We start from the raw sequence: 20,586 nt of genomic DNA, 5'->3' as shown, positions 1-20,586 counted from the left end.
TGGACGAAAACCCAATCAAACCCATTGGTGGATTCATCTCAGGATTCACATGTGGGCATTAATGGTATTTATCAAATTTTGGGATAAAGGTATTGGCAGGAAATACTGATCAGGACTTCAAATGAGGAAGATTTCAGAGGTATTCATTTATGATTAAGTTCACCCCTTATATCTCTGCATCGCATAATATCGGAAATAAGAAAAGTTGGTTTATTATCATTGCTCTGGCATTGAACTTTATTACCAGTCATTGTTGGCGTTTAAGAAAGGTGGGCCACGATAGATAATTTTAATCGTGCTACCCAAGGGGATGAAAGGCGATTGTTGCAAGAGTAAGGAAGGTGAATATTGCAAGAGTATTTACTTTATTGTGCTCATTATGGGGATCTGGTGTTCCGAAATTAAACATCTGCTCTCATACATCACTGCAAGTGTCAATATGGTATTGCAGATAACGGTTTGAAGGGTGCTGAAGAAGAATATCGAGCCTACCCAAAGGTTGTGAAATTATTATTTGATGGGAATCTCAGTGGGAAAATATGTATCTTGGCATGGGATTCTGACTAAGTGTTGGAAATTTACACAAGGTCAAAGGCAAAGGAATCGGCACATGTATTATAAGCCATAAAATAAGTTTCAGAGGTTCCAGGGAATAAAGAGAGCCCACGGACACCTTAGTACAATGGCTCATCAGAAAGAGGATGAAAAGTTTTAAATCATGGATGCGTAATATTGGGACCTTGCGAATAATATTATCATTATTTTGATAAAAGTTCTTTTGGAGCCAAAATGGAGTTTTTAATTAAAATGTAATTTAAAAAGTCTTTTGAAAAGTTTGGCAAGAAAAGTATATAAAGAGGTTTGGAGAGCTCATTTGTATTATGCATATTATTTCATTTTCCTTTGGTGAAACCCTTGTGGTTCTGGGAGATTGAACTTGATTCATCTCAACCTTCATGAGGACAGAAACCCTCTTGAAGAAGATTTGTGAATATCCTCCTTGGTTAATTTTGGTGTAGCTCATTCAAAGTTGCAAATTGTGCAAAAAGGTGGTTTGCAGGTAAATGTTTTGTGTTGAAGTTTACTTGTGGTGTTTGTTGAAGTTTTTCTATGTAAATATTTGGGCGCCATGTGTTGAAGATTGAATCTTTCTTGTTGGGCAATTTAATGCTTTATTTGGTTGTTAGACTTGGGGTTTGCTGGGCGATTAGTCATTAGATACCTTGCCAAAGTAAGCCTGGTTGATATTGCTTATTGGTGCTTGGAGTTGAATTTCCAGCTGGATGTGGAGATTAGTATTTTCTGGGTGTGGAAAAAGAAATAGTGTGATATCACCTTTAATTAGCTTCTGCAAAAAGGGATAGGAAATTCAGAACTTAGCCTTCTGTTTCAGATAGAAATTTAGATATATCTTGACGCAAAGGGAAGGAGGTTAGTGCCAGATGCTGATAGAAGTGTATGGGACATTTTGGAGGGTGAGCAACATAATCCCTTGCTGTGAACACTTGCAGAACCTGCTGATAGTGTATATATATAGTCACTAGATCTATTCAGTATTCAATATATGAACTCTAAGCATATTGATGAATGTTATGCGAGGGACTTGGAAAATAAACTCTCCATTCATATACACATGCAAACTGTTTGACAAAATTCTTCTCAGCTGTGTACTGGAAGAGTGTTAAGAAAATTTGCCTTTCAGAATAACCAGGGTCATTTCTATTAGAATATTAAAATAATGTTAATTTTAGTATTAATGCTCAATAGTGTATATTCTATTTTAGTAAGATCTTCTACGATCTTCTCAGCAGTTTCTTATTAGAAACTTGCTATTCTTGTAAATACTCTTGTATTATTTATGAGCGTCTTGCTCATTCTGTTATTAATCAATTCTTTGAAATCCATTGCGTGTCTCGCACTATTTTATGGTATCAGAGCTTTAGGAGAATTTTTTTTCGGAAATTTTTTAATTCTAATTTCCAATTAGTGGAAATTTTAGAAAATTATTCCAGTTAATCTTAAAAACTCATCTAGGGTTTTTAAAATTTTTTTTCCCTAGCTCCTGTGACTACTTCGTTTTTTTGAATAATTGCTTTTTTTTTTCACGACCCGTGGTCTTTCGCAGTGCTATCTGCTAGCAATTCGGGGTGCAGGTGACGCGATTCTAAGGCAGTTTGTCTTCTGTTCGGTGGCATTTGTGGCTCTGTGCGCGACCTGCAAGACTAGTCGTGCCACCGTTTGTGGCTCTGTGCGTGACCTGCAACCTTGGCGCGACCTGCAGACTCGTCGTGACCTACAGACCCGTCGTGATCTGCAGCCTCAGTGCGATCGACAGACTCGTCGCGACCTGCAGCCTGTTTTCTGTGCGTGCCCTGCAGATGCGTTGCGACCTGCAGCCTGTTTTCTGTGCGTGCCCTACAGACGAGTCGTGACCTGCAGACTGTTACTATGGGTTTTCAAACCCATGTGGACGTCTATTTTGGTGGCGTGACTCCCGTACCAAGTTCCTTTCAACTGCAATTTTTTCTGGGCATTTCATGGCTCCCACGACCCTCTGATTTTTTTGATTTATGGTGTTTACCTTCAGTTTCCATCGAAAATAAATTATTCTTGCATATTCTTGGTGGGTTTTTCGAACCCTAATCTGGGTAGTTGTTCGATTTTTTTGGGTGCCTCGATTTTCGAGCCAGCGGATCCAGATTCCGACAGCAAATTCCTTCTGGGTTTTTCGCAAGAATTTTTGGGTTGTCTTTGGATTTTTTTGGGTCAGCCGAAATTTATTTTTCTTGAAATCCGTGCCTGTTGCAGTTGTACTTGTCTCTTCCTATCGTTTTCCGTGCCTTGGGAAACGTGCAAATGGCTTCTCTAACCAACCTTATTTTAGAAGGCAGTCAACGCATTAATGGCAACAATTACAACATCTGGAAACAACGTATGTTGACCATTTTCGAATATAGGCGTCTTGACTAGCTTGTTTTGGGAAAAGAGCTCAGTCCTGATACACCTGGTGCAGATCAAGATAAGTTTGATGAACACAATCGGGAGGTAGTTATGCTTCTCAAACTCTCTGTGACTGATGATCAGTTAGCACAGATTCCTTCCGGCAAGACAGCTTTGGACATCTGGAAGCATCTGAAGGAATTGCATGAGACATCCGACAAGAGCCGAGCATTCTTTTTGAAGAATCAGCTGTTCTCCATTATGATGGACGAACGCATGTCCTTACAGGAACACCTCACAAGGATTAAGGACATTCGAGATCAACTCGAAGCTATTGGTTGGACTATGGAGGAAGAAGACATGGTAGTAATCACTCTGAAAAGTCTTCCGAAATCATATGAACACTTCATTGAGACCCTCAATATTACTTCAACTAATGTTGACCTGAAGTTTTCAGAATTGTGCACCAAACTTCTACAGTAGGATCGCTGGAAACAACAGTTTGGTAGTGGTACTATGTCAGCCTCCTTGGAAAATGCCTTCACAGCCCAATCCTTTCACAAGGATAAAGGCAAATTTCAGTCCTCTCAGTCTTTTCAGCAGAAAGGCTCTTCTCAGACATAGGATGGTGCTAAGAAGAAGAATGTGCAGTGCAATTATTGTCACAAGTATGGCCATATTAAGAAAGATTGCCGTCAGAGGCTCGCTTTTGAACAAAAAAAGCAGGGAGGGTCACACCAGAAGGCGCATGTTGCTGAACATTCCGAGCAGAAGGAGTCTGCTTTTTATGCCTTTATGGCTAAGAGGTCTTCAGATCATGCCAGGTCTTCTGCTTGGTACATCGACTCTGATGCGTCACGTCACTTTTCTCATCGGCGTGCCTGGTTTACAGACTTCTCATCTTTCAGTGATTCCGTTGTATTTGGCGGAGGTGAGGAGTATACAGTTGTTGGCAGAGGCACTGTTCAGATATAGTCTGGTGGCAGGAATCTCATCTTCCTGAATGTGTACTATGTTCCTGGTATGGAACTTAATCTGCTCTCTGTCAGTCAGATTATGAGGAATTCTCCTCAGCTAGATGTGGTGTTCAGTGCTCACAAGTGTTCCATCATTGATCGAGAGACTCGTCTTGTTGTTGCTGTTGGTCTAGAGGATCATGGCCTATACAGGCTTCTTGACACTGGTGATTCTCCTGAAGTGGCTCTGGCAGCTCGTGTTTCTCCTCTTAGCACTTTGTGGCATCAGAGATATGGACATCTCAACATTCAGTATCTCTCTCAGCTATCTCGGGAGGGACTTGTTTCAGGGTTACCTGATATTCAGACTCAGCATCTTGGAGTATGTGGCGCCTGTGAAGCTGGCAAACAACATCGGACTTCATTCACACATGGAAAGTCTTGGCGCACATTTAAGGTACTTCAATTACTTCATGCTGATATTTGTGGTCCTATGAATACATCTTCTGTTACTGGTTGCAAATACTTTTTGCTTATTGTAGATGATTTTAGTAGAAAGATGTGGGTGTACTTTCTTAAACACAAATCAGATGTATTTAGTATCTTTCAGAAGTTTAAATCCTTAGTTGAAAAAGAGTCTGGATGTAGCATCATTACTCTAAGGACAGATAACGGGGGGGAATTTTGTTCTTCTGCATTCTCCAACTTCTGTGATACCCATGGCATCAAACGCCAATTGACTACACCCTACACTCCTCAGCAAAACAGTGTTGTCGAGCGTCGCAATCGTACGGTTGTTGAGATGGCTCGCTCTATGTTACAACACAGAAGTGTTCCGAATAAGTATTGGGCTGAAGCAGTGTTTACTGCTGTCTACCTCCTTAACCGTTCCCCTACTCAGGCTGTTAAGGGGAAGACTCCAGAAGAGGTTTGGTCTGGTCGGAAGCCTAAGGTCAGCCACCTGAAGGTTTTTGACTCTGTTGCCTATGTTTGGATTCCAGATGCTAAGCGCTCCAAGTTGGATTCCAAAAGTCAGAAACTCATGATGACAGGATACAGTGATCACCATAAGGCCTACAGATTGATAGATATAGACACTGAACGTCTTATCTTCAGTCCTGATGTTGTATTTGATGAAGACAGAGGATTCTTTCAGTCCCCTTCTTCTGAGCAGTGTTCTGAGGATCAGCCTCACAGTGTTCTGAGGATCAGCCTCACAGTGTTCTTCTTCCATTAGGTTCGCCTGATGGGAGGGATGGTGCAGAATCTATTTTCGATGATGCACTACCTGAGTTCCCTCTGGAGAATAATCCTCCTCCTGCTGCTCCTGTTCCTGATCCTGAGCCTCTTCCAGCTCCCCTCCAGATGTTAGCACTTCTACTCTCCGGCCTAAATGGTGGGCCAAGACCATTGGTGATCTCAGGGATACTGAGCTCATTGAGGGTAGAACCTCCCGTAATAAGAGCAAACAACAGCATACAGTCAATTTTGCTCTCATGGCTAACATACACAGTGTTTTTGAGCCTCAGACATATTCAGAGGCTAAAGGTATACCTGAGTGGGAACAGGCTATGGAAGCTGAGTTCCAGAGTCTTCAAAAGAATCACACTTGGGCCCTTTCTGATCTTCCTTCAGGGAAGAAGCCCATTAGTTGCAAATGGGTGTACAAAGTAAAATACAAAGCTGATGGAACCCTAGACAAGTATAAGGCTCATCTTGTTGCTCGTGGGTTCTCACAGAAAGAAGGCATTGACTACGAGGAGACTTTTGCTCCTACAGCCAAAATGAGTACCATACGGCTCGTTCTTGCCTTGGCAGCCCAGTTTAGTTGGAAAGTCCATCAGATGGACGTCAAGAGTGCTTTTTTGAATGGTGACTTACAGGAAGAAGTCTACATGACGCAACCCCCAGGATTCAAGGTTGCTGGTCAAGAACAGAAGGTCTGTAGACTAGTCAAAGCACTCTATGGTCTGAAACAAGCTCCTCGGGCTTGGTACATGAAAATTGATAAGTACCTGACAGATCATGGTTTTTAGCGGAGTCCATCTGATGCAAACCTGTATATCAAGCATACTAGTAATGATGTTCTGTTTGTGGTTGTCTATGTGGATGACTTAATCATTACTGGCAGTTCAGCACATTTGATCACTGGGATCAAATAGGATTTGTGCCGCACCTTTGATATGACAGATTTGGGACTTCTACATTACTGCTTAGGAGTTGAAGTTTGGCAGACTGAGAACAGTATCTTTCTCTCTCAATCCAAGTATGCTAGAAGTCTTGTGGACAAGTTCAGAATGCAGGATTGCAAACCTGCCTCTACTCCTATGGAACCCGGGCTCAAACTTTCAGCTCAGTCATCTTCACCAGTTGTGGATGAATCTTTGTTCAGGCAACTAGTGAACAGTCTCATCTATCTTACTGCCACTAGACCTGACATCAGTTTTGCAGTGAGCTACATTTCACGCTTCATGACAGCTCCCAAGGCTGATCATTGGATAGCAGCGAAGCGTGTGCTGCGTTATGTTAGTGGCACTCCTGATTATGGACTTCTGTACACTCAGAGTTCTGATCCTACACTCAGTGGTTACACAGATTTTGACTGGGCAGGTTCGGTTGATGACCGTAAATCTACAACAGGGTATGTGTTTAGTTTGGGATCTGGTGCTGTCACATGGACTAGTAAGAAGCAGCAGGCAGTGGCTCTCTCCTCGACAGAAGCAGAGTATCGAGGAGCAATTAAGGCATCCTGTGAGGCAGTTTGGCTTCGACGAATGCTTGCGGATATGCATGTCTCCCAGGCAGGTCCAACTCCCTTGTTCTGTGATAATCAGGGAGTGCTCAAACTCACCAAGAATCCAATCTTCCATGAAAGAACCAAGCATGTGGAAACTCATTGTCACTATATTCGACAGCTGGTTGAAGACGGATCTATCCAGTTGCTGTATGTTCCTACCTCGGAGCAGCCAGCAGACATCTTCACCAAGCCCCTTGATCCTGATAAATTTGTAAAATTCAGGGGGTCTATAGGTGTAGTTAATAGATTGAGCATTAAGGGAGGGTATTAGAATATTAAAATAATGTTAATTTTAGTATTAATGCTCAATAGTGTATATTCTATTTTAGTAAGATCTTCTACGATCTTCTCAGCAGTTTCTTATTAGAAACTTGCTATTCTTGTAAATACTCTTGTATTATTTATGAGCGTCTTGCTCATTCTGTTATTAATCAATTCTTTGAAATCCATTGCGTGTCTCGCATTGTTTTAATTTCATGAATATTGTTGCCATTGTTTTTTAAAGCCATCAATGAACTTTCCCAAATATATTTTCAGATTGAAGCACTTTAAACAAGGATGCATTCGAACTATTTGACCAAATGCCCTTCATTAGAATATTGAGGGAAAGCAAATTTTTATTATGCATAGAACATTGGTTTCAATTTGGGGTTGTGTTGACGTGTCTAAAGTCGCATTGCTGCAAACTCCATCTAGCCAACGCAGAATAGAATGTACTCATTGAGTATCCTATCCTCTCTTGAGATAAGGAAATCCCTAATGCTTGTTTTGTTGATCAAAGGGGACGACCTCAAGGTTTTGATTGTCAGGTCTTGACTGCGGGATTACTCAGTGATTGATGTGATTTGCTGAGAGTACAAGGGGACTTACGATTTTGCAACAAGGTGGTCTGTTGTGATTTTCGGACTGCGAAATAAAATCAAAAGGGAAGGGTTCAGGAAGCCTAAGGACAAGGATGATAACAGTTGATGCAACGGGTAGACAGATTTCGATAAACCAGTTCTTGTTTTGCCAAAGATACCCTCACAACTAGACAAAAACAGTGCAAGCTCCAAGGGATGAAGGATTTTCAGATCGGAGACACTCATTTAGGCTCCCAATTCTAGCACAGCCTAAGATGAACATCTGCAGTTGAACTAAGCACAGTTTGGGTTCAGACTAACCATGCATGGTGACCTACAATCAGCAGGCCACGAATGGTATGAACCTAGAAATGCATCAGATACCCTCTACACTTCACCATTAAAATCTCTGCACTCTAAAATTTAACCAGCTGAAAGAAACCATGCAAACAGGATGAAAACAAGACAATAAACACCAAATCAATGTTTATATATTGATTTCAGCTGCCAATTACAACAATTTCTGCAGCATCTCTATGCTATTGCTAAGATCTAACCTATTCTATCTTCTAAAATCTAACTACAAAATTCTAACCAACTATCTATCTAACAAAAATCTCTAACCCTTTACAAAAGAAAGGCCTCTGCCTTTTATAGATTTTACAATATTGAATCAGAGGCTAGGATTGATTGCATCCAAGGGCCCTAATTTGCCTTCCAGAAGCTAGCAACTTTAACCTATGCCCAATCAATTCTCAGTTATCCAACCAACCATAATTTCAACTACCTACAACTGTTTTGGCATTATTTTGAGTCTATCCAGTAGTTGGACATAACTGTCCACAAAAATATCTTACGCGGGACCCATAGGCAGTTTTTTCAATAAAACAGTTTCAGTTTACAGAAACTGAACTTCTGGAATTAAATCCAGCTGTGTGCTTTTCTTGAGAATGCATGATTGTTGCATTCAGAGTGTTCTTCGGTCTTTGGTGGTGAACTTTAACTTGTTGCCCAGGTGGCACGCTTCCCAATGCTTCATCGTTTTGATCCTGCACTGCATCTTTTCTCCTCCAGCTTCCAGCGCTTGGCCTTGGTTGCCTCTTCGATTTGCATTTTCAGGCCTTAGCTTGGTTCTCTGCGATGGCATCCTGCGACCTGCAAACCATTAATCCCATTTTAATAAATTAATTTGAAAAATTAAAATTAATTTAACAAACATTAAATTTAACGCCTGGAGGGTCATTTGAAAATTTCCCAAGTTTTAACCCTTTTACTCCTTCCGCGAATTTAGTTGTTCTTGGCAATTTCGAGCAAGAGGGGCATTCGAAAAGTTTTTTAAAAAGTTCATACTTAGACGTTTTCGAAATTCGGCCTAAATGGCACTTCCGCAAACTTTAAGTTAACGCCTTACTATTTTATTTTCACATTTTCGGGGGGTTTGAGAACAATTGCAAGGTTTTTAAAACTTTAACATTTTCGCCTCTTTATGGCGAATTTCGGGATTTTGGGCACTTTTGAAAGGTTTAAAAACTTTGACATTTTCACCCCTTTATGGCGAATTTCGGGATTTTGGGCACTTTTGAAAGGTTTAAAAACTTTGACATTTTCACCCCTTTATGGCGAATTTCGGGATTTTGGGCACTTTTGAAAGGTTTAAAAACTTTGACATTTTCGCCCCTTTATGGCGAATTTCGGGATTTTGGGCACTTTTGCAAACTTCGGAGATTTTAGCCACTTTGCAAACTTCGAGGATTTTAGCCACTTTGCAAACTTCATAAACATTTCGTACTTTTAGAGCATTTTGCAAAGTTTTGACATTTTGACAATCTTTTCTCCTTAGCGAATTTCGGGATTTTCAGACTTTTTGCAAAGTTTTAAAACTTTAACATTTTTCCTCCTTTCAATCTCCCTCTGGCAAAAATCGGCATTTTGGGTCCTTCTGCGACCTTTAGATGCTTCATCATATTTGGGGAATTTTGCAAGCTTCTGCCATTTCTCACCTAACTTAGGCGATTTTACAAGTAAAAACAAAAGGAACACTTTGAAGCTTCAGACTTAGCATTTTACCAGCTTAAGCGATCTTTTGAAATTTTAATGCCCAAACGTTAAACTCACCCTACGGATTCCCAGGCTTACGCTCAAAAAAGACGCGAGACACCCTGTGCAAAACTCAATAGGGCGAAGGGGAAAAGACCAAAAAGAGGGGGACCTTGTCGGCGACAGGGAGCGTGTGCAACGCACAACAAGTTGCCATTACAGTTTGTGAAGTGTTGTCAAGGCAAGCAATTCACAATTATCCATCCATACATGAGCAGATCTGAAGCAATCAAAATTAGACTAATAGAGCAGATATTTAAAGCACATTAGAGCAGTTCTTTAAAGCATATTATAATAGACTTTTTGAAGCATATTAGAGGAGACTTTTGACTTTGAAGCGCAATTGGAGCAGATCTAAATCAATGTTATAAGCAGATTTGAAGTTGATTTGTGAGCAGATTGTTGAAGATTTTTATGAGCAGAATTGTGAAGAAAGTTTGAGCATATTTGTTTAGACTTGTGAAGAGAATTTTGAGCAGGTTTGAGAAGAGTCTTTGAACAGATTCGTGGAGTTTGGTGCCTTACTATAGAAGAGATTGGTGTCTCTTACTTAGTTGGGGCTTAGTTGTGGATATTGGTGTCTCCAATGGGTTGGTGCCCACAAAAATAAGCAAGGATTGGTTTCTCTAGTAGGGTTGATGCCTACAAAGTTGCAAGAGAAGTTTTAATATAAAAGAAAATATTTTTGCCGTTGCTTTCTCTTGTAAGGGTATCCACGCAAATTGTGAGTTCTCCTTGTGTCTCTCAGTTGTTAGATCTTATGTGAATGATGTTGTGCAATTGATATTATTGTGGTTGTTAGTCTGAAAAAAGTAAAAATTGTCTTATATCGATTCACCCTCTATCTCAGTATTAGTGTTTGCTCATCAAAATCACCTCAAAATGAAGCACTTGGACCAAGGGTTTTCATGCCTAGCATCGACAACTGTACGAGCAGGTTTGGAGATGGTACAATCACAAGGTATTGGGTCACGCTTCAACCAAATTGTACAGCTTGCAAATTCATAGAACAGTGATGCCTCAAAATGTCACAATAGAAGTTAAAAACACAGAGATATTAGCACTCCAAATCGCCTAGCAAAGTCTCCAAACAATGCTGCAAGAAATAAACAATTAAATCCCAAAATATTTGCAACTCAGACTACATCAAAAACCTTCATGGCTAGAAACCGTAAAATTTAGAAACTCAATTTGCACACTGATGATTCATGAATGTAACCACACTATCTAGCTAGGGATTAACTTTCAAATCTGAAATTAGGAATCTAATGAGGGTTTTTGTCCTCAAAAAATAATAGAAGAACTCGTAAGTTGAATCCAATAATATTTTAGTATTAAATCTTCATCATATGAGCAAAAGAGACCCCCCAACCTCTTTCTATAGCTTTGGAGGAAAAATCCCAATTTAAAAATATAAAAAAAATCATTTACCCATTCCAACAGATTTTTGGATTATAAAATGACTTTTCATGTGCAAGTCTCCTTCACTTTTCCCTATGCATCCACTTTTAATGAGAAAAATAAACACTTTAACAAAATATAATACTTAAGCAAATATCTTATCACTAAACATCAGAAACTTAAAGTGTATATTTTATATACTCCACTGGAGTTGTGGAAAGCATTGCCAAGGCTTTGGAATCCAATTCTGATAATGTCATGATGCAACTGAAGCAATGGGATGATGATTGGTGCCAACTTACAGACTTACTAAAAATAGACATGCTCTCCAAGAAGTTTGGAGAACACCCAAAGAGTCCAAAAGTGCTTCCGAAAGTGTCACTATGATCCATAACACCGAGCTCAATGCCATAAATAATTGTTAAGAAAGAATGAACCTATACTCTCCAAGATCTTTGGAGTACCCTTGTAATGGTCACCCCATTTACTTTTTTGAAAACTTTGCAAGATTGATCAACAACAAGAACATACAATGGCGTTTCAACTGCTTTCAATCAGTCTGATATACTTTTTAGAACCCAAGCAAACTGATACAATATTCAATGACCAATAATGCAAAATAAGGCTTCAAATTAATGAAAAGAACATACATATTTAAATCCATATGAACTACTTTATTCGTAGAGTTGTTTGTGAATGATTAAGGACTGATTTTCCATTACAAATTTCTTTATATGTGTGTGTGTGTGTGTGCGAGTATAAACAAATACCTATGTGTGTGTGTGTGTGTGTGCGTGTATATATGTGTGTGTGTGTGAGAGAGTATAAACAAATACCTATACAAAAGCACATATATATACAAAATCACACAACCAAAGAGAATATATACACAAAAACATATATATACATATTCACACAAACACAAGCAATATATCAAAATATATATATATTCACATAAACATAAACTATTATATATGTTTGTGTGAATAAGAATATAACTACACTATATATATATGTATGTATAAGATATGTTTGTATATATATATATATATAGTTTATTCAAACAACATATTCAAATATATATAAAATATATCTGTATTTGTGTTTGAATATAAATATTCAAATATATATATATATGCACACAAATCTAAACTATTAAATAAATACATATATTCATATTCACACAAACATAAGTTATTTTATATATATAAATAGTTTATGTTGGTGTGAATAAGAATGTGTGTGTGTGTGTGTGTGTGTGTGTGTGAGAGAGAGAGAGAGAGAGAGAGAGAGAGAGCGAGAATAAATAAGCCCAAAAAATCAATAAAAAGAAGAGGAAAAGAGACCCAAACACGGAGGAGGTAGAAGCAAAGAGAAAAGTGGGAAAAAAACAAGGCAAAGAGGGGGATCAAGAAGGGGGGCAACGACAGCTATTGAGGGAAAAAAGTAAAGGATGCCAAGAGAGGCTAAGATTCAACCCATCATCACAATTGAGATTGGTAGGGTGATTAAAGATTTCAATTGCCTGTAATATCCCTACCAGTTAGAGATCATTGTCCTGCAAAACAGATTGTTAAAACACAACAAAAATATATACATAACTAATCTAATTTGCAGTTAAAGTTCAATTACTTAATTAACACTAATCTCAATTCTTAAAAAGGATACGAGTGCAGCACTGGGACATGTCCTTAGGCGGCTGTGAAGCTCGCCTTCTTGGAACCCATCTTGGTTCCAAGCCATACTAGGAAATCGAAGGTTAATTCGATTCCTGTCTTGGATGTAATTTCTTACACCCAAGCCATCCAGGAAATCGAAGGTTAATTCGATTCTTGTCTTGGATATAATTTCTTACACCCAAGCCATACCAAGGAAGACCATCATACATGATCAATTCCTTGCCTTGGATGATGCATCTCATCATCCAAGTCTACCAGACAGGACCGGCCAGATCCGTCTCTTCTTGGATGAACTTTGTCAACCAAGCCATAACCTATATGCATATAGACATTCAGTATATACTGCCTACTAGGGATTATCATAATCCTTCCATTAGGCTAAGGGAATTTCCTCCCTATAGCCTCCATCATATAATCACATTAATATTACATTTTACAATTCATTATTATTTTCCATTCCATAATTTACGTCTACATTTACATATTCTTTAATCTCTTTAATGATCCTAAATATACATACATATTCTACATAGGTACCTATCTTTATTGCTACATTCATATAAGTAATCACTAGAGATATATGTATTCATAAAAATGCATTAATATGTATGTGTGTGTGTGGCACACACGTCCACACACATATATACCTTAAGATTTCTTAACCCCTCTTACCTGTACGCAGATCGTAGCCTGCGGTTGGAGTTCGCATTGTAGATGTCGTCTGCAGATGGGAGTCCATCGTTTGCTTCAAGTCCCTTTCTTTCGTCTCCTAATGTCATGTCCCCCTTTAGACACCAAACCGATCCTCATTAAATATCCCGTAGAGTTGTATGAGTGCAACCATTGTTTAGAATAGACACACCTTATCATAATCGTATCTCTTTATAATCGGTTTAATGCTATAATTGCAGCTTTTCTCGATTCTGTATATGTTGTTTGTATTAACGTATGTATTAATTATGGTTTTTTTGTAAACCGCACGACTTTGCATATTACAACCGCATAACAAATCATTGGCTTGGTAATTGAGCTTGTCTCTTGGTAATGCCATATGACTTCCTATATCCATTGTTCCACACTCTTTTGCTGGCCACAATAAAATATATCAGATATAATTGTAATAGTTATCATGCTAACATATCAATGGATATTCGTATACGGCATATCTAAGTCTCTTAACTGAGGTTTTCAGACTAAATATTCTGCAAATTAATACTTCACCGCTGTTATTAAATGTCCATATTCCTCTGTCTTGTCTCTTCATACTTGAGATGCCTAACACTCGATAGGCTTGTGTATACTAGCGATAATGATTATTATAATTACTGCATTAATTCATTCTATTTGCTGGCTCCGCAATGTTAACACAGATGATCATTCACCTTGGGCCTCGTTGTAACTATATTATAGTTTAGTCTTTGATAATCTTAGTCAATGTTGTTGGCCTTCTTAATCCTCTTCAAGATCGATATCTGATTATCATAAATCACTATCTATTTTGAGGAGACAATCTCTGACATAAGCAGTTATATTTAATTTAATAATTAACTTTATTTAGAATGATTGTTATTCTATTATATATTGTTTTTATTGAATAGTTGTTTTTCTGGATTTATTATTATTATATTTGTTTTCTAATTACTTTGTTATTTTGTCAATAATATAATATTGTAAAATTTATATTATTATTTGATAAATATGAAATTAATATTAATATTTAATAAATATAAATTATATATTAAACTTGTTTATTATTGTCATTAAGATTTTATTTAGTTTGTTCTATTTATTTATTTGCTTATATATATTATCCTTTATTATCATTTTAATTGTCTTATCATTTATTATTAAATTCTATTTTAAAGCGGGGATCATCTTGTTTTGATTGTTTAGATGGGAACATCACATTGCCTCTTTAAGTTTCCTCTTGGAGAAGTTGTCCTCCCTACACAAGATTTGAGTGTCCTCTAAACAAATATGATGTCTAAGTGCCCAAGTGTTTTAGGACCTTTAGGAGTTGTTTTCTCTCTCCTAGGAAGTTATTCAAGTTGATTTTGCACTATATCTCGATAGATTTCCTTTTGTTTCGCTCAAATTTTGGTGAATTTGTCTAAGTCTAGATGCGTTTTATTGAAAATTTCAAGTATCTAAATGATTTTGAGTGGTTAAATTGTTAAATTCCTAATGAAAATCCATGTTCTAAGGGTCAAAATGTCAAAATTCTTGATGGGAGGTGCTTTTCCCCCACATTTCCGATGAACCATGATTTTCCCCCACTCAAAATCTTGATGGGAGGTGAATTTCCCCTGGATTCCTGATGGACAATGTTTTTCCCCCATTCATATTCCTGATGCATGGCAATTTTCCACCAGGGGGGTGAAATTTTAACTAAGTGTTGGGAAATCCGCTTGATGACCCATGAATTTCGCTTGGGAATGCGGATGACTTGGATGATGACTAAAATGATGATTCTTGATGCGAATTGATTTTTCACTAGAGCTTTTCATGACGAGATTTTAAGGATTTTTATGCGGATAGTGATTCCAGACATGACGCGAATTTCCACTAGTGCAAGATTGATGATTTTGAGTTCGGATAACTATCCAGACAGGGGTCAATATTTCCCCAGAGTGATTTTTCGAGCCTAAGTGGCAAAGTAAGCTGGATTTTTGACTCCAAACATGGATTGATTTTCCCCTAGAGGCTTTTTCATGCAAATGTGATGAAATTTTGATGGGAGTTTTATCCCAATAGGGGTCGATTTTCCCCCAAGTGCACAATTTTAAGTATTTTAGTGATTTTTATTTGGATTTTTAATATTGTTCCACGACCATTGGGGATGGGGAGATGGGGGGACGAGCTTTGGGGACGGGGGGACAAAGGGAAAAAGTTTCGGGGACGGGGACTTGGGCCTAGGGGGGGGAAACGCGTTTCCGTGGAACACTGATTTTTAATCCAAATATGGGGCAAATTTCCCCTAGTGGTCAATTTTGATCCAAATTTTAAAATGTTTTAAATAAATTGACCCAAATTTAATTTTTTAAGTGTTGATGTTTATTTAAAAATAAAAACAATTATTTAATGACTTGCAATTTAAAAAATAAAAAAATAAAATATCCCTAGGCAAGTCGATTTTCCAATACAAGTGTAAAAGTGCAAATGTTTTATCCCACATTGCTTGTGTGGTGAAAACTCAAGCTGAAAACATGTTTAAGAAGAGGAGGAGAGCATTAAAATAATATTATATTGGCCAAGTGTGATTGCTAAGTTGTTGATTTGGGCGAATTTCTCAAGCTGGGCGATTTTGGTGAAGTGTCTACTTGACATAGTTGGAGCTGAAAGTTAGTTTTGTTGTTCATTTTCTGCCTATTCACAGCTGGGCGATATTTCTTGACAGCCGTTGGAGCAAGTTTTGAAGAGATTTTTTCAGATTTGGGTGATTTTGAAGGTGGTGCCACTTCTCCAAGTGGGGCGATTTTTTATTGGGAGGTCATTTTCCTCCATGTTTGGCACATTTCCTCCATCATTGTTGGCTGCCATTGCTGAGTGTTGACCTTGCAATTTTCAGACCTGAGTTTGCTTTGCTAGGCGCTATTTGACCTCCATGGTTGACAGGGAGCACAATTTTCAGAATTATTCTTCATTGCCCAGTTCTTCCACAATTAGCCGATTTCGCTTGGAGGTGATTTTGTGAAGTTTTTGAAGCATTTTCAGACCTTGTAGTCGCTGTTGCAGGTCTCAAACACCATTGCTAGGGGCTGTCCTCAGAAAATTCTTCATTTTCAGCCACTTGCCAACTTGGGCGATTTCACTTGGATGTCATTTTTGTATCATTTTGTGGCCATTTTCTGAGTTTGCCACCATTGTTAGAGGTGCTGGTAAGTCTGAAACCTTCATTTTCAGACTTGTCTTCAAACTGAAAATTGATTTCCAGCCCTATATTTGTGCTCAGATTTACCCATTTTTGCCTTGGGAAAATTGTTTTTATTCCACATTTGCATTTCACGTGATTGCAACATGATTTAAAGTGACTAATTTGTAGAGTTGCAGGTTGTCTTCAGACTTACTGGCAGCCATAGTTGACCCGGGAAAGGTATCTTTAGACATTTTTTGAGTGAAAATCCTACTTTTCACACTTTTCCTAAGTCATTTCCCTAATCCGGTATACTCCTTTGCACTCTAATTTTGATAAAATTTCTTAGTATAAGGAGGTGTCTTCAAACTTTGTTGAGTTTGAAAATTGATGATTTTAATGAGGGTTTCGTACCCTAATCTTGTCTTATTTTTGTTCTATATTCAGAATTCGTTTAAAATATGGATAAAATGCTTTATATAGGTGCAATGTCGAAGTCTAGAATTAGCATTCGGAAGGAATAACAAAAGATAGTTGAGAGTGGATTCTATCCAGAATCCAAGATGTCATCCAAATGGAATGAAATATGCCGCTTAATTTTTTTTGATTTTTAACACAAGGTTCACCTGCTAAGGTTAGAATAATCAAACTTGCGCAGAAACGAAATACTGAAAGTAACCCTTTCACTTTCTGATCACTGAGAGCCCAGTATGAGAGGGTGAGAGCATACGGTGTCAAGGGGATCGTTAGCTCAAATAACTGTTGGAAATGAAATCTCAAATACAATACTGAGTGGCAAGCCAACCCCTTCCGCTTATCCAGTGGGTGTAAGAACTTCCACAACAGTATGGCAGTGCAACCAACCAATTAGAAGATTGCAAAACTGAAAGAACAACAATCACTCGACCGCTTATGCAGCGGGAGGACTAGGAATGAAATAGCAATCAACTCAACCGCTTATTCAGTGGGAGGACAGTGTTACAATAGATAAGAAGACGACAAGCCAATCTCTTCCACTTATCCAGTGGGACAAGAGCAACAGTCCAAGTATATAGCTATTAGTACTACTTATCAGCTTTACAATGCAAACATGGATTACAAAATTACTAGAATCACCGTCCAAACTAGGTGGCAAGGCCAACCTCTTCCGCTTATGCAGTGGGACTAAGAGTGTTCAAAGAAATTGTTGTTAGTACTACTAACCAGTATTACAATAAGATTCATCATAGATATTCAAATGCTAAAACCTAAACTAATAGCTGCAACTTATTACCAAGACTCGTCACACCACACCAATGAACTCACACACCTGAAAATCAGCTTCAACCCCCAAAATTAAATCTGATATGAATGAACAACAGGCTGGAAATACAGAGCAGCAAAATTAAAATCCTCACAAACACTTCTAAATCACTCCCCACACACCCAATATCTCTAAACACACTCCAAAGGCCCTAGGCTTAAAGCGACTAAGGCTACACTAAGAAAATGACACCAACAAATCAAAATCAGCATAACACACAACCCCAAACACCTCCCAACAAGGATGCCTACAACAGAAAAGTTCAACTTGCTAAATAAATCTAATACTCCAAGATATTCAATAAAAACTTACAAGATGAATAGCCCAAGGCATAGGAATTGATTGAGCAAGTACCCAGAATGATCTGACGCACACACAAGGAACTACGAACAAAAACACGCTTCAGCCATACCAACAAACACAATACAACACTCCAAAATCAGAACACCACAAAAATCCTCATCTTCAATGAGCTCCAATTTGCTCCTCTAGATGAGAAACAATCTTAGATCAGTCAGGCGCTATCTCTCAAGCACGAAACTAAAGCACTAGGAGGTAAGCATCCCTCGAAGTAAAATGTCTGACAACATTTCGACAGCTTTTCGTTATCAAACAAGAATGGATACCAAATTGAGAGCCCAAGGCCTGTATTTATAACTTTTTGCCAGCCAAATTCAAATTCAAATGCTCTTCAAATATGCCCAAACCAAATACCATTCCATTTCACCCACATTTGGTGTTGCATTTCATTTCATTTCCTTGCACAAGCTCGCCCATATAAATCACCATTTTTGATAAGTATAAGACACATAAAATAATTTATAAAGTTAATGCCCAACTATGACTTCAAAAATAAAAATATAACTAAGGCAATATACTTAGAAAATTGCCCATTTGCCTTGAGTTATAATTTAATCTCTAAAACCAAGTCGACCCCTTGAAGTCATAACAAATTTCGCCTAGGCCATGAATAAAAATAAAGTATTAAAAATACTTCCTCTTCCAAAAGCTGAATACTGCCAAAATGAACTGAGACCAAGGTACTGATTGCATTGCCGGAAATAGACATTGAGTTGAGCTGTTGAACCCCTGCTAAAAATAGCACTGCCAAAAATAGTAGTTACTATAAATAGCATACTGCTAAAATAGTAAGTGTTTTCAAAGTGATTTTTTCCACATTCTGAGTAGCTGCCGAACTTACTAAAAATAGTAAGTCCCAGAAAGGTCTTCAGATTGATTTGCATGTTATACCATCGCAAAGCTTTCAGAAAACCCATAAAAACCCAAAGAACTCAGTTGCTTCTGCCTCCACTTACTAAAAATAGTAAGTCAGTCAAACTCCATTACTTGCTATGCATGTACACTCATTGCGAAGCTTTCTAAAAAACCCAAAGGGAATCCAGAACCCAAACTGACAAACTCTAACATGCAAGCCTTTGAAAATGCAAAAATATCCTCCCAGAGGTAGGAAACCCTAATTTCTGCTTCCGACTAGCCTACGGGTCTCCGGAATAGGCTAACGGTCAACTACACTGGTCACTGTCGAGAAGGGGACATTACATGGAAGGAGATTACTGATACGAATATGCATTTCCTGAACATGGACTGGATGTGGCAGCGGATGTTTGGAATTGGAAACCAGATTCCTTCTCCTACTTATGTAAACATTATGATGAGTGGTATCTACCAGGCCGCTGGATTTCCGTAGTCCATACAGTGCAGTGAGCTGGTCCTGGAGTGTGCACGATGTTATGATCCTCACTTCTGAATGATCAAGACTCCTAAGGGTGTCATCGTTGCTTTCCTAGTTGAGGATGCGATTGCTGAGGTGTTTGGAATTTTACGTGGTGCAGATATGAAAGACAAGACAAAAGATGGAGTATGAAGTGAAGTATAAATCGAAGATGGATGCGTGCAAAACCATAGTGAACAAGGAGTGGATGATCGAACCTAGGGCTCATCATTCCAAGGCTCCCAAGACACTCGTGCACAAATTTGAAAGAGGAATATAGCGATTTGGTATTCCAGCTTAATTGAGTGATGGGAATGTCTCAAGGTGCATTATATCATGGATGTATGTTCTATTTTATCCAGGATTGTCTGAAGAGAACATTGATCAATTGGTCAAAAATCATAAGTGACAATCTGGATTTTCAGCTGAGGAATGTGGAGAGATCTAAATCATTTGCCATGGCTTCCTATCTTGTGTATATACTTGCACTATTTGTTACTTACAAAGCATTGATATGCAAAGGTGAAGTCGGGAATGGACAAGGGCAGTACATAAGTTACGAATGCTATCCACAGCTGAACATGTATCAAATTGAAGACTATAAGAGAGTGAATGATGCATTCACTATGTATATTACAAGGATGTTGCAGGGCGGAATCCACAAGAGGTTGTCCAAGGAGGCAATAGAGTATATTGAGCAATATGAATTGTGGTATATCCAATTTCCCATTTTCACGTACCTTACGATTCATGGATTTCAATCCGAACCTTATAGGGTTCCTAGGTATCGTACATACAAAATGATCCTGTTAGAGGTGGTGAGACAACTTCAGGAATATGATTCCATCCAGAAAGAGAAACATAGAATGGGGATGACATTTCCTATTTTGGTTGGGAAGACATTGGAGGTTTGCCATTCCGCCACTGCAGCTAACACAGTGATTGAGGAGCTTGCATTTTATCGCCTTGCAACACAAAAGAGAAGA

General features: G+C 38.4%; 1 protein-coding gene across 6 annotated transcripts in view; it reads left to right on the top strand.

Moving 5' to 3' along the window:
• Window positions 1-20,586, top strand: part of LOC131072453 (protein NUCLEOLAR FACTOR 1) — a 250,588-nt gene that overhangs the window by 31,296 nt on the left and 198,706 nt on the right. The window lies entirely within an intron of this gene.

Source organism: Cryptomeria japonica, chromosome 5 (assembly GCF_030272615.1).
Source record: "Cryptomeria japonica chromosome 5, Sugi_1.0, whole genome shotgun sequence".
Taxonomy (NCBI): domain Eukaryota; kingdom Viridiplantae; phylum Streptophyta; class Pinopsida; order Cupressales; family Cupressaceae; genus Cryptomeria; species Cryptomeria japonica.
Note: the sequence above shows the minus strand (reverse complement) of the source record. Positions and strands in the feature narration are given on the sequence as shown.